The following is an 11,145-nucleotide window of genomic DNA, read 5'->3' on the forward strand; positions in this document are numbered from 1 at the left end:
CCTCTTATGCTCAGCCGTTTAATGTGTCGCAAGTGAAATAGAATTATGAGTTTGAATACAATGCATCAGATACTGGCCAATATGCATGAGGACCCCTATTGAAGAGGAGTTCAATCATAATCAAGTTTATCCCTTTAAAAATGAATGAACCACAGGCTTCCATTAGTGATACTGCAAGCTGGCCAGTCCTATTGATTTGCTGTTCTCTGTTAATTATAGTGATTCCAGTCTCAAAATCTTCTAAAATATGCCCTGTAATAAAAGATTAAGTGATGACATACCAACAATAAACTGTGAACTGAAAAAGCCGTATTTATGAATTATAAAATGTGAGGCCTTTCCTTTCTTTTGAACAAAGATAATTATCTCCATTTTCTTCTCTGTATCTATAGTCTATATTCTGTGGCCAACTAGTTTAGAAAATATGGTCAGGACCAGGTCGAGAGGCCAGCTGTGACTGACATGGATCACCTGGATTTGTCCTAATACTTAGCTACAGACAGCTCTTGGAGGTTAATTGGGAATTGCAGAGTGGGGAGGTGTCGGGGGAGAGGAAGAGTTGGACAAGAAAGTGAGTCTGGATCAGCACAAGTCTTTACCGCTCCTGGAAATGCAACTCAGAGTCACAAAAAGGAAGGACCACTTATTCTCACAGAATTATGTTTCATTGCATTATAACTTAGCACTATTAGCTGCTTTGCTTGTAAAAAATGTATTAAGATTTAAAATAGTACTTGTGGAGAAGTGCTACACAAAAATGGTCTTTAGAATCACAGCTTAGCTCTTCAGTTATAGAGAGAGGAGAAAAAGCAGAGGAAGTGGGATGCCAGTAGATGGCAAGAGGAACTGGAGAGGGAATGCTCTGGATATGGACTCAGCGTACACCAGCTTGTAAATGTCACCATCTATTTTGAAATTTCCAGGAACTGGGAACAAAGCAGTCACTCAGAAGAGAGAACCAGCGGCCTAGGAAAAATTGAAAAGCTATTTTTCATAACTATTAATTCTTTGCACACATCAGACCTTAAGAAAGTCCCTTTCTGCACAGCCATTCTACACAGAGGGGTTGAAGAACTAGGGTATATGTTCTGTTTTACAAACTGTGTTCCTCAGAGCCCTAGGGTTCCCTGGAGTCGTTCAGGGGCTTCCTGGATTTCCCAAGGGAGATCTAGGGAGTTAGTAACACAACTGCTGAGCTCGCTGCCTGGCCTCTCTCCTTCCAGCACACAAGTTCTGCTTTTATATGTTTTTTTAAAGTGGGAATATGAGTAATAGTTTATTAGGAAAGATTTCCACTGCAAAGAAAAGTTTGCAAGTCACAAGCTCTTAGAACCAAGATTTCTGTGATCATATGACAGAGATATCTATTACACATATTTGTGCTGAGTTCAAAACTAAGGAGCATTTTAGGCATTTTTTTAATCCTTGCCATGACCTGAGTAAAGAAGTAGAAATGATGCAGGAGTGGGAATCAGGAAACCTGGCCTCTGGATTCAGTTCTAGCAGAACCTACACTGTTGCAATGTTAGATCACCCAGCCTGGTGTCACCGGACCAAGTATTCACTAACTGCTGGTTCGTTAACTATCAAATGCTCCACTCTCATGCTAGACCCCATCCATAGCTCTGAGGATGAGCTGTGTCCCCGTTCCTGTCTATTTAAGCGTGACCATGGTATATTAGAGTCTATTTGATGGCCTGTTTTTCACTAGATAACCTACCTAGTATTTCTCACAGCACATTTTAGAGAGAATTGTTGAGATAATCAAAAACATTTTTAATTCCTCAGAGTTTGATCCAAAAGACTGATTGAAATAATGAAAATAGTAGAATTATAAAACAGAATTGCCCAATAATAATCTGGACAGCATCGCTTACATTAAAAAATTTAAAAGCTGTTATAAAAAGTTTGTAATAATATAGAAATGTAATATCTATACAAAATGGGTATGAGATTATAGTCAAAGCTACATAAACTTTAAAAACTAGTCATAGAGCCACACCTAGAAGGACCCGCAACTAGGATATACAACTATGTACTGGGGGGATTTGGAGAGAAAAAGCAGGGGGAAAAGAAAAAGATTGACCGCAGTTGTTAGCTCAGGTGCCAATCTCTAAAAAAAGAAAACTATTCATAGGAAAAATTGGGAAGAAATACATCAAATTTTAGTGGTTTTCGACGATGAAACTGTGAGTGATTTTTTTCCTTCTTTCAAGACGTGTGGTTCTATAAATTTCCTCTGTAGCGTCTTATTTTATAATATAAACTCAAATATTAAAATAAAATGAATAAAATAATTGTATTCGTTTCCGAAGGTTGCCCTAACAGAGTACCCCAAACCCGGTGGCTTGAAACAACAGGGATGTATTGTCTCACAGTTCTGGAGGCCTGAAGTCTGAAGTCAAGGTGCGGGCGGGCCATGCCCCCTCTGAAGCCTGTGGGGGAGTCAGTCCTCCCTCGCCTCCGCCAGCTTCCGGGGGTTGCCACTGCCTTTGACGTGCTTTTGCAGGCAGCTGCATAGCTCCAATCGCAAGTTGTTCTTCTGGCCTGGCTGTCTTCACATGGCCGTCTTCTGATGAGGACTCCAGTCATATCAGATTAAGGGCCCATCCTGCTCCGGTATGACCTTACCTTAACTACTTATATCTGCAATGACCCTATTTTCAGATAAGAACACATTGTGAGGTACTGAGGGTTAGAAATTCAACATATCTTTTTTTTGGGGGGGGATGGGGCAGACACAATTCAACCCATAACAGTAATTTAACCATTTTGATGTTTCTTACAGAAGTTGAAGACCATTATTCTTTCTTACCGTTACAATGTAGTGGTTTCCACGTTTTAGCACGTGGACAGTTTAGGAAAGTGGTGGTTTGATAGTTTTTGCTATGACTTCCTCACCTTCTCTCTTGCCACCCCTCTGGTTATCTAACATGTATTTATTAGGACATACTGAGTTTGTAGCACTGTGTTAATCTATCAAAAATTTTTTTAAAAATCACACAAAACTCTTCTAACCATTAGCTACAAGTTGCTTTCTTTCATTTACATTGTTATTTTTGAGTAGACTGACTATAATGAATAACTTCAGTTTGCAAATCACTATGAAGAATTATCTTTAACTTAAATTGTAAAAAAATTTCTTAGACCTTTTTACAAACATATAACAGATGATAGGAAAAAAGGGGGAAAAAACTGAAGTAGAAATAGATCCAAATAGAAATTAATTTTGCTTATTCTAAAGACAAAAGGAATATTTTTTCAGCATTGAGTAATCTGCAGTTTGGTTGGGATATTTGTAAATTAGCTAAATGTTTTAAAATAGCGTCTTACAAGCTTTGAACCATTCTTTGTGACTTTTTCTCACTGCGTTGCTGGAAATAGTTTCATTTTTTAATTGAAATTTAAGGGTGTTTATTTAATTTTTCGAAAGAATACTGTCTTTTGCTAAGTTTGACAGAGTTGGTTGACATAAGAATATAAATAAGGGAATATAATGTGGCATGGATAAGACAAGCATGACTTTATATTCTCAAAATATGCTTATATTGCTGCTGCAAGCCTTTGGAAGCAAAAATATTTATTTCAGTTGTTACACGCATGCTTCTATTTAATGAGTAATTATGAGACCCTCAGTGACATCTTCAAATCAGCGTGTCTGTTCCATTGTGTAGCTATTCCCTTTTATTTCCATTTTCTTGTTAAGAATGCTTTGTGTCTAAAAAGCTAAGGAAATTAAATACAAAGCTATGTCAGTACAGTGAAACTTTACTACATACAAGTCAGGAAATCAGAATTTGTTGTTTTTCTCAGCAGCTGATATTCGGCTACTCTGAACATTACATGTTAGAAAAGTCAAAGTAGGACAGTTTGTCCTCATAGGAATTTTATTGGGCTACAAAAGAATATACTTCTCCCCACTCTGCACAGCACCGTGGGCAGGGCTGACCTGACCGGATGGGCAGAGGGCACCCACCAGCTCTGGATCTGCTAGGTGCTCACCCTCTTCCACTCCCGTCCCCTCTACTCTACAAGATGGCGGCCACAAATTGACCCGATGAACTGCCTGTGCTGATGTGACATGGGTAGTTTGCAGCCGAATTGGTAGCCTCTCAGCACGAGTGCTACTAGTAGTAGTAGCCACCATTAACTGGGTATTAACCATGTGCCAGGCACTCTATTCAGCACCCTACCTGCCTTATTTCAGTTAATCGTCACACAACCCTGTGCTATCCTTATTTCACAGATGAGAAAACCAAGACAAGACGTTAAATAATTTGGCCATAATTTCACCTTTAGAAAGGAGCAAATCCAGGATTAAAAACCAGATTCATGTGGACAACCCATGCTTTTGACCAGTAAGTTTTAGGTAACTTGTGAATTTTAACCAAGTCTTGGAAGATCCAATTCCCTAACACAAAAGAGGGACTTTAAAAAAAAAAAAAACAGTCTTCTGATAATTAAAATAATACATATTAATTGAAGAAAATACAGAGAAGTGTCAAATAAAAAATAAAATTCACCTAATCCTTACCAACAATCATTAACACAATATATTTCCTTTGTCTTTTTTCCTAAGCATGAGTGTGTGTGTGTGTGTGTGTGTGTGTGTGTTTTAATGTAATCAGAGTTGTGCTGTTTGGTGACCTGCTTCTTTTCACTTCATATATTGTGAACAGTTTCACATCATTTAATACCCTGTTACAACCTAATTTTTAATGGCTATGTTGACTGTGATATAATTTATTTAACCAATCCTATGGTGTTGGGTAGCTAGATTGTTTCTAATCAGTCACTGTTTTAAATACCACATATGCTAGTAATTTCATTAAAATAAATTTCTAGTCATGAAACTGCAAAATCAAAGACTTTGAACGTTTGTAAATTTCTTGGTGTATTTTGTCAAACTCCCTCCAAAGAGGCTCTGGCAAGTTCTCAGAGGGCGAGGTTCAAAGGTGGATATTTCAAGTTCTAATGCAAGCTCTCAAGGGACATATCATGGGGAATGTAGATTATCCATCACTTCTCAAGACATACCTTATGGCTAGCCACCTGACGTCTCCCATGGGGTCCAAGAAGAACCCTTTGTCCATCAGAGAAGTGCTGAAGTACAGGATGTTACATCAGGGCTCTGCGCTACCTACCCAGCTCAAGGCTATAAGTTCACTGGTCTTTCAGAAGCATGAGACTACCGCCTCTGAGTAAGCAAAGAGTAGTAAAGATGGTGGGACATTAACTAGTTTACAGAGGGTTTTCCTGCCCACTGTTTCCTCCGATCCTCATCACAGCCCTGGAATGATGCAGCTTTATGACCATCAGCATTTTGCACAGAATCATGGTCAGATTTAGGCAAGGTAAGTGACTTACGATCATACCACTCTATGCAGAGAAGCCCAGACCACATCTGTCTTGTCCTACTTTCCTACATCAGCCTGCTGCTTCTCAAGAAAAAGGCCTCTATGTCAAAGATTCCATCACTTGACAAGTGGAAATACTTGGCATTATGTTAAAGGACCCTCGAACTTGCTCTACAAGTAATTATTGTTATTTTTCAACATTTGCTGAATTCTAGCCACATAATAGGTGCTGTCCTAGACACAGATGGTCCTGAGCCTTTGGGCTTGCAATCCTGAGAAACCAACAAGCCTGGCAAATGTGAGAAATGAGGGGAATGCGCTTACTTAAAATGGGGTCTGTAAAAGGGCACTTTGGGTAATTACATGTCTGGTTATACATTCTTGACAACTATTTAGAGCTTTGACTGACTGTGCAAAGACAATGCCCAGTTTGTTGGTTTGAACAAAGGCAAACAGGCTCAACCCCAACTGTGATTCTGTGCGCCATTTTGGAATGCTGAAACAAGAAAGCCACGGATCGTTATGTGTGATGTGAACTTAAATTCACTAAAGACAAAGAAAAATGAAACGTTAGAGAGTACTCTCAGATTTGCCTATTCATTTCAGATGTATTTAATGTGTTATACACACAGAGGCACGATTTAAACTTTACCGAATACCTACTTCTCTTACACAGTGTTAAAGTGGGGCTGGAATGGGAAGCATGAGACGATTTGTGAAAGGAGTGAGTGTAGCTGTAGCTCTGCAGAAACCTGGCTGCTATTTGGGTTTTGGTGCCTCTGCATCTTGGAAGTCACCGTGACCAGCACCCGGGAGAGGAGAATAGCATGTTGAACCCTGAAACTGACTCTGATGGGGGGATGAGTAGTAAAATGTGGCTGACACAGGGGCTTTAATATTTTATATTTTAATTTGCATATAATAAAACATGTTTAATTAACATTAAAAATGTTTTTTGTCACGATGTTCCTACATAGATGGTTCTGGAAAGATCATGCAAAAATAGTAATATTAGAACAAATCTGTTATCTTGATCTTTCTGATTCCAAATTGTATTGGAATTCCAAAGCTTTCTTTCATTTTATATTATGTCACACTACAGTGGTACGCCTACTCATTCTCAACTTAATAAAGTAAAACCATTAGGTTACCCAGTCATGGCTAGTGTGTTCCATAACTTAATCTGGTTGTGTATGAATGTAAAACTTCATCATGGTGTACACTTTAAGATTAGAGCATGTTACTGTGTGTTATATCTCAATTAAAAACAAACAAACACTGCTGTGTTTGACAGGAATCAAAATGGTAAAGTGGAAAGAACCTCAAATTAGAGGACGGTAGATTGGAGGTCTCCAGTCTAAGCTTATCAAAGTAATTAAATGAAAATGAAGTGAGTTGTTAAAAACCGAAAAGTAGCAGGAGAGGTATGGAATCTGGCCACCCAATGTAAGAGGAATCCAATGATTGGGGGGAATTATCAGAAATGATTAACCTGTTTCATGTGCATACCCCCGTGAGTATTTGGGAGGCACAAACATTCAGTCCATAGCAACCTCTTAAGGTGAGCATTGCTTGCCTTCATCATTTTCAAAGTATATACACATATTACTGGTAGGGAAAATATATTAAATTCCTAACTTTTTAATGCAAATTAGTGTCTTAGATGATTTTCTATATAGGAGAAAGTAGACTACTAGACAACTCTGAATATTCAAGTTAAATGAAATGAAGTAGAGCAACTGAATCAAGTTGCTAACTGAAGAACTGAAGACATGTTTTATCCCTCTCTCCATTAAAGAAATAACTAAAGCAGAATAGCAACAATACAAAAAATATGAAAGAAATCTTCATGGTCCAGAAATTTTAGGAATTCCTAGAAGACAAAGAGTGAATAGGACTGCATTGGTGCCAAAATGAGAACAGCAAAAGTCCTGTTTAAAATTCAGGGCCATAGAAGCAGTTCTAAAATTCCCCCACACTCAGTGTAACTGATTACAAAGCACAGGCCTGGACTTTCAAGCAAATGTCAGGGCAGTTAGTTAAACTACTATATTTGGAGCAGTCTTTCCCCTTCCCCTTCTTTCACTGTGCACCAGTGGTGACAGCAGCATGTCCCCAGGTTAAAACCCTTAGAACTGCTTTCAAAAGAGAAATATTCACTAGTTTGGGGTTAAAGACAGATACAGGAGGACTCTGAAGTGTCTCCAGACCTTCACAGAGACATTGGAGGACAGAAGATAGAGGTGGAAAGAGCTGACTCGGTATTTTCTTCCAAAGCACAAGAATGTTCCTCCCAAGTGGGAAATTGGCAGAGGAGACCCACAGAATAGGTAGTGAGGCTGGGCCTCCAGAGAACTATCAAACTATAGGGGAGAGGCAGACCCAGAAGACAAGCTTCCCACACCAACATAATCCCAAATCCTCATCTTTCTCCACAATCAGAAGGAGACAGACTATTCTAATCAAAACATTCAATGACAGGTGAAGAGGAAATCTCAAATGTGAACACAGAAAGCCAAGATTAACCTAGTATTTATGGAAAAGCAACACTGAGAAAAGAAAGGCATCAAAAATTATCAAATTGAAAAAATAAACCCTGAGAAAATAGCCTTAATAAAGGAAAGGAAAAAAATACGTTGTAAGTGATATCATCAGAGAAATTTTTAAAGTTTTCATGTCCTTAAATCAAGGTGGTAAGAGTACATTCATACATACCAATTTTCCCAATAAATGTACATGGGTTAAAAATTCTTTATTAAAGTACAAAGACTCTAATTGGGTTAAAGAAAAAAGTCTTTATACCATTTACTGGTAGTGTAGTAGTTAATAGCACAGACCCTGGATTTGAATCCTGGCTCCAACACCTAATGATTTATGCAATAAAAACTAAAATAACTGGGCTAGATAGAAGAATGGATTCAGCTGAAAATGTAAGATTGACCCAAGAAATTCTCCCTCAATATAGTGCTAAAGAATAAAGTAATGACAGTTATCAGTTATAAGACAGAAAGTACAAGACATGGAAGACATGGAAATTAACATTTTTCCTAAGTAACAGAGACAAAAGAAGGGAAGAAATAGTCAAATCAATAATTGAAGAAAATTTCCCAGAACTGATGGAAAATATGAATTTTCAAAATTAAGAGTCCACTGTATGTTGAGCAAAAAAAACGAAAAATAATTCCAAAATGTCATCTTAAGTTTAAACCTCCATCACCTCACACCTGTTAGAATGGCTATTATCAAAAAGACAAGAAATAGCAGGCATTGATGAGGATGTGGAGAAAAGGGAACCCTCGTGCACTGTTGGTGGGAATGTAAATTAGTGAAGCAACTATGAAAAATAGTATGAAAGTTGCTCCAAAAATTAAAAATAGAAATACCATATGATCTAGCAATTCCACTTCTGGGTATTTACCTTAAGAAAATGAAAACACTAACTTGTAAAGATATCTGCACCCCCATGTTCATCACTGCATTATTTACAATAGCCAAGACATGGAAACCACCTAAGTGTCTGTTGATGGATAAATGGATAGACAATGTGGTGTATATATATATATATACAATGGGCTATTATTCAGCCATAAAAAAAGAGAAAATCTTGCCATTTGTGACAACATGGAGAGACCTTGAGGGCATTATTCTAAGTAAAATAAGTCGGACACAGAAAGACAAATACTGTATGATCTCATTTACATGTGGAATCTAAAAAACAATAACAAAGAACCAAAACACTAAGCTCATAGATACAGAGAAAAGATTGGTGGTTGCCCAAAGCAAAGTGGGGGGTGGGGGGGAGGGGTGAAGGGGTTCAAAAGGTACAAACTTCCAGTTGTAAAATAAATGTTATGGAGATATAATGTACAATATGGTGACTATAGTTAATAACACTGTATTACATATATGAAAGTTGCTAAAAGAGTAAATCTTAAGTTTTCATCACAAAAAATTTTTTTGTAACTATAAGGATATTAACTAGACTTACTGTTGTGATCATTTCACAATGTATACAAATATCAAATCATTATGTTGTTCGCCTGAAATTAATATAATGTTATATGTCAATTACACCTTAGTAAAAAAAAAAGTGAAAGAGGTCACCATTGCAACTGTATATACAATGTGAAAAAAAAAATTTAGGGCCAGACCTGATTGCCTAGTGGTTAAAGTTCGGCACACTCCACTTCAGTGGCCCAGGTTCAGTTCCCAGGCATGGAATCACAACACTCGTTGGTTAGTGGCCATGCTGTGGCGGCAGCTCACATAAAAAAAGAAAAAAAGAGGAAGGTAGGCAACGGATGTTAGCTCAGAGTGAATCTTCCTCGGGAAAAAAATATTTAAAGCTCCAAGGATAAAGACAAATTCCAAAAACTTCCAAAAGACTAAAACAGGTTATCTAGAAAGGAATGATAAGAAAGCAAAGACAGGAGAAGGGAAAAAAAGAAAGAAAAAACTTCAAAATTCCAAGTGAGAATTACTTCAAACCTCAAATTTTATACTCAGCCAAACTAACATTCAAGTGGGAGGTCAAAATAAAGACAGTCTTAGACATTCAAAGATTAAGAAGTTTATATCCCATAGGGTTTCTGAGAGAGATAATATTCAAGAATGGACTTCAGCAAAAGAAAACAAGTTTTTGTAGAAATTAGAAGATAAAGGACGCTGTATCAAACAATTCAAAAATTTCAGTAGCTTGTGACAGTAAACATTTATTTCCAGCTCCTATTACATGAGGTCATGGGTTTGCTATGTCTCTATTCTAGGCTGAGGGTCTGTTCCATGCGTTTTCTCATTCTGAGACTTGGAATGAAGGAGTACCCTTAACTGAGAGATACTTGCGTTCATGGCAGAGGAGAAAGGAGAGAGAAGCCGTCTACATTCAATTGGCGAAAACAAAGCACGTGTCTAAACCCATTGTCAAAGGGGCACTGAAATATAACCATCATGCAGATGGAAAAGAGAGTGAATATTCACTAGTAATAATACAATTTACCGCAGATAGTAAGAATACAATCATACGTATCATTTATCCCAATAAATGTGATGAGTTGAAATTCCCCTATTAAAAAACAAAAACTCTAATGGATTAGAGAAAAAATCTAGATGTCATTAGTAGTACTACAGTGATTAGTACAGCAGTACAGGCTCTGGATTTCCATTTGGGACACACTGCTCACTAGGTACGTGTAAAGTGAGCGTGAGAACTTCACCGTGTGGTCATGAGTAATAACTGAGACAATGCGTGCACAGTACCTGTGCTCCAAGACGTGTACAGTCCATGTAAAGTGCCTAGCAATTAGTGCCCAATAGATGTTAGCTCTTATTATTACTACAGGAGATGGCTGAAACAAAACGACAAGTTTAAAGTTTAAAAACACAAAAACAAGCAAAGATAGAGCCACCAAATACTAATAAAAATAAACGGAGAATTGAGTTAAATATGATGGAGTGAAGTTGCTCCCATTCCCATTCAAAAGCCCACTAACGATACAGTGAGGGGAATTCTTTTTTAATATATGGAGGCATAGACTCATAAGGACAAAGAGATGCAACAGTATCTTGAGAAAAGGAAAGTAGTAAGACATCTAATTAGTAAATGATTAAAGAAAAACAACAGAAAAAGCTGATAACTGTTTGGCAGTAGGGGAAAACCGGAAGTAGGCAGCTTTGTGCCACAAACCACCAGAAAGGCTCAAAAGCAGGGGGCACCGCTCTGAGTATGGAAAGTGGGGTGTGTGTGAGGCTAAAAATGAGGTGATTGATTCAAGTCTGTATATGATGTGTT

Source organism: Equus caballus, chromosome 15, assembly GCF_041296265.1.
Source record: "Equus caballus isolate H_3958 breed thoroughbred chromosome 15, TB-T2T, whole genome shotgun sequence".
In the NCBI taxonomy this organism is placed as follows: domain Eukaryota; kingdom Metazoa; phylum Chordata; class Mammalia; order Perissodactyla; family Equidae; genus Equus; species Equus caballus.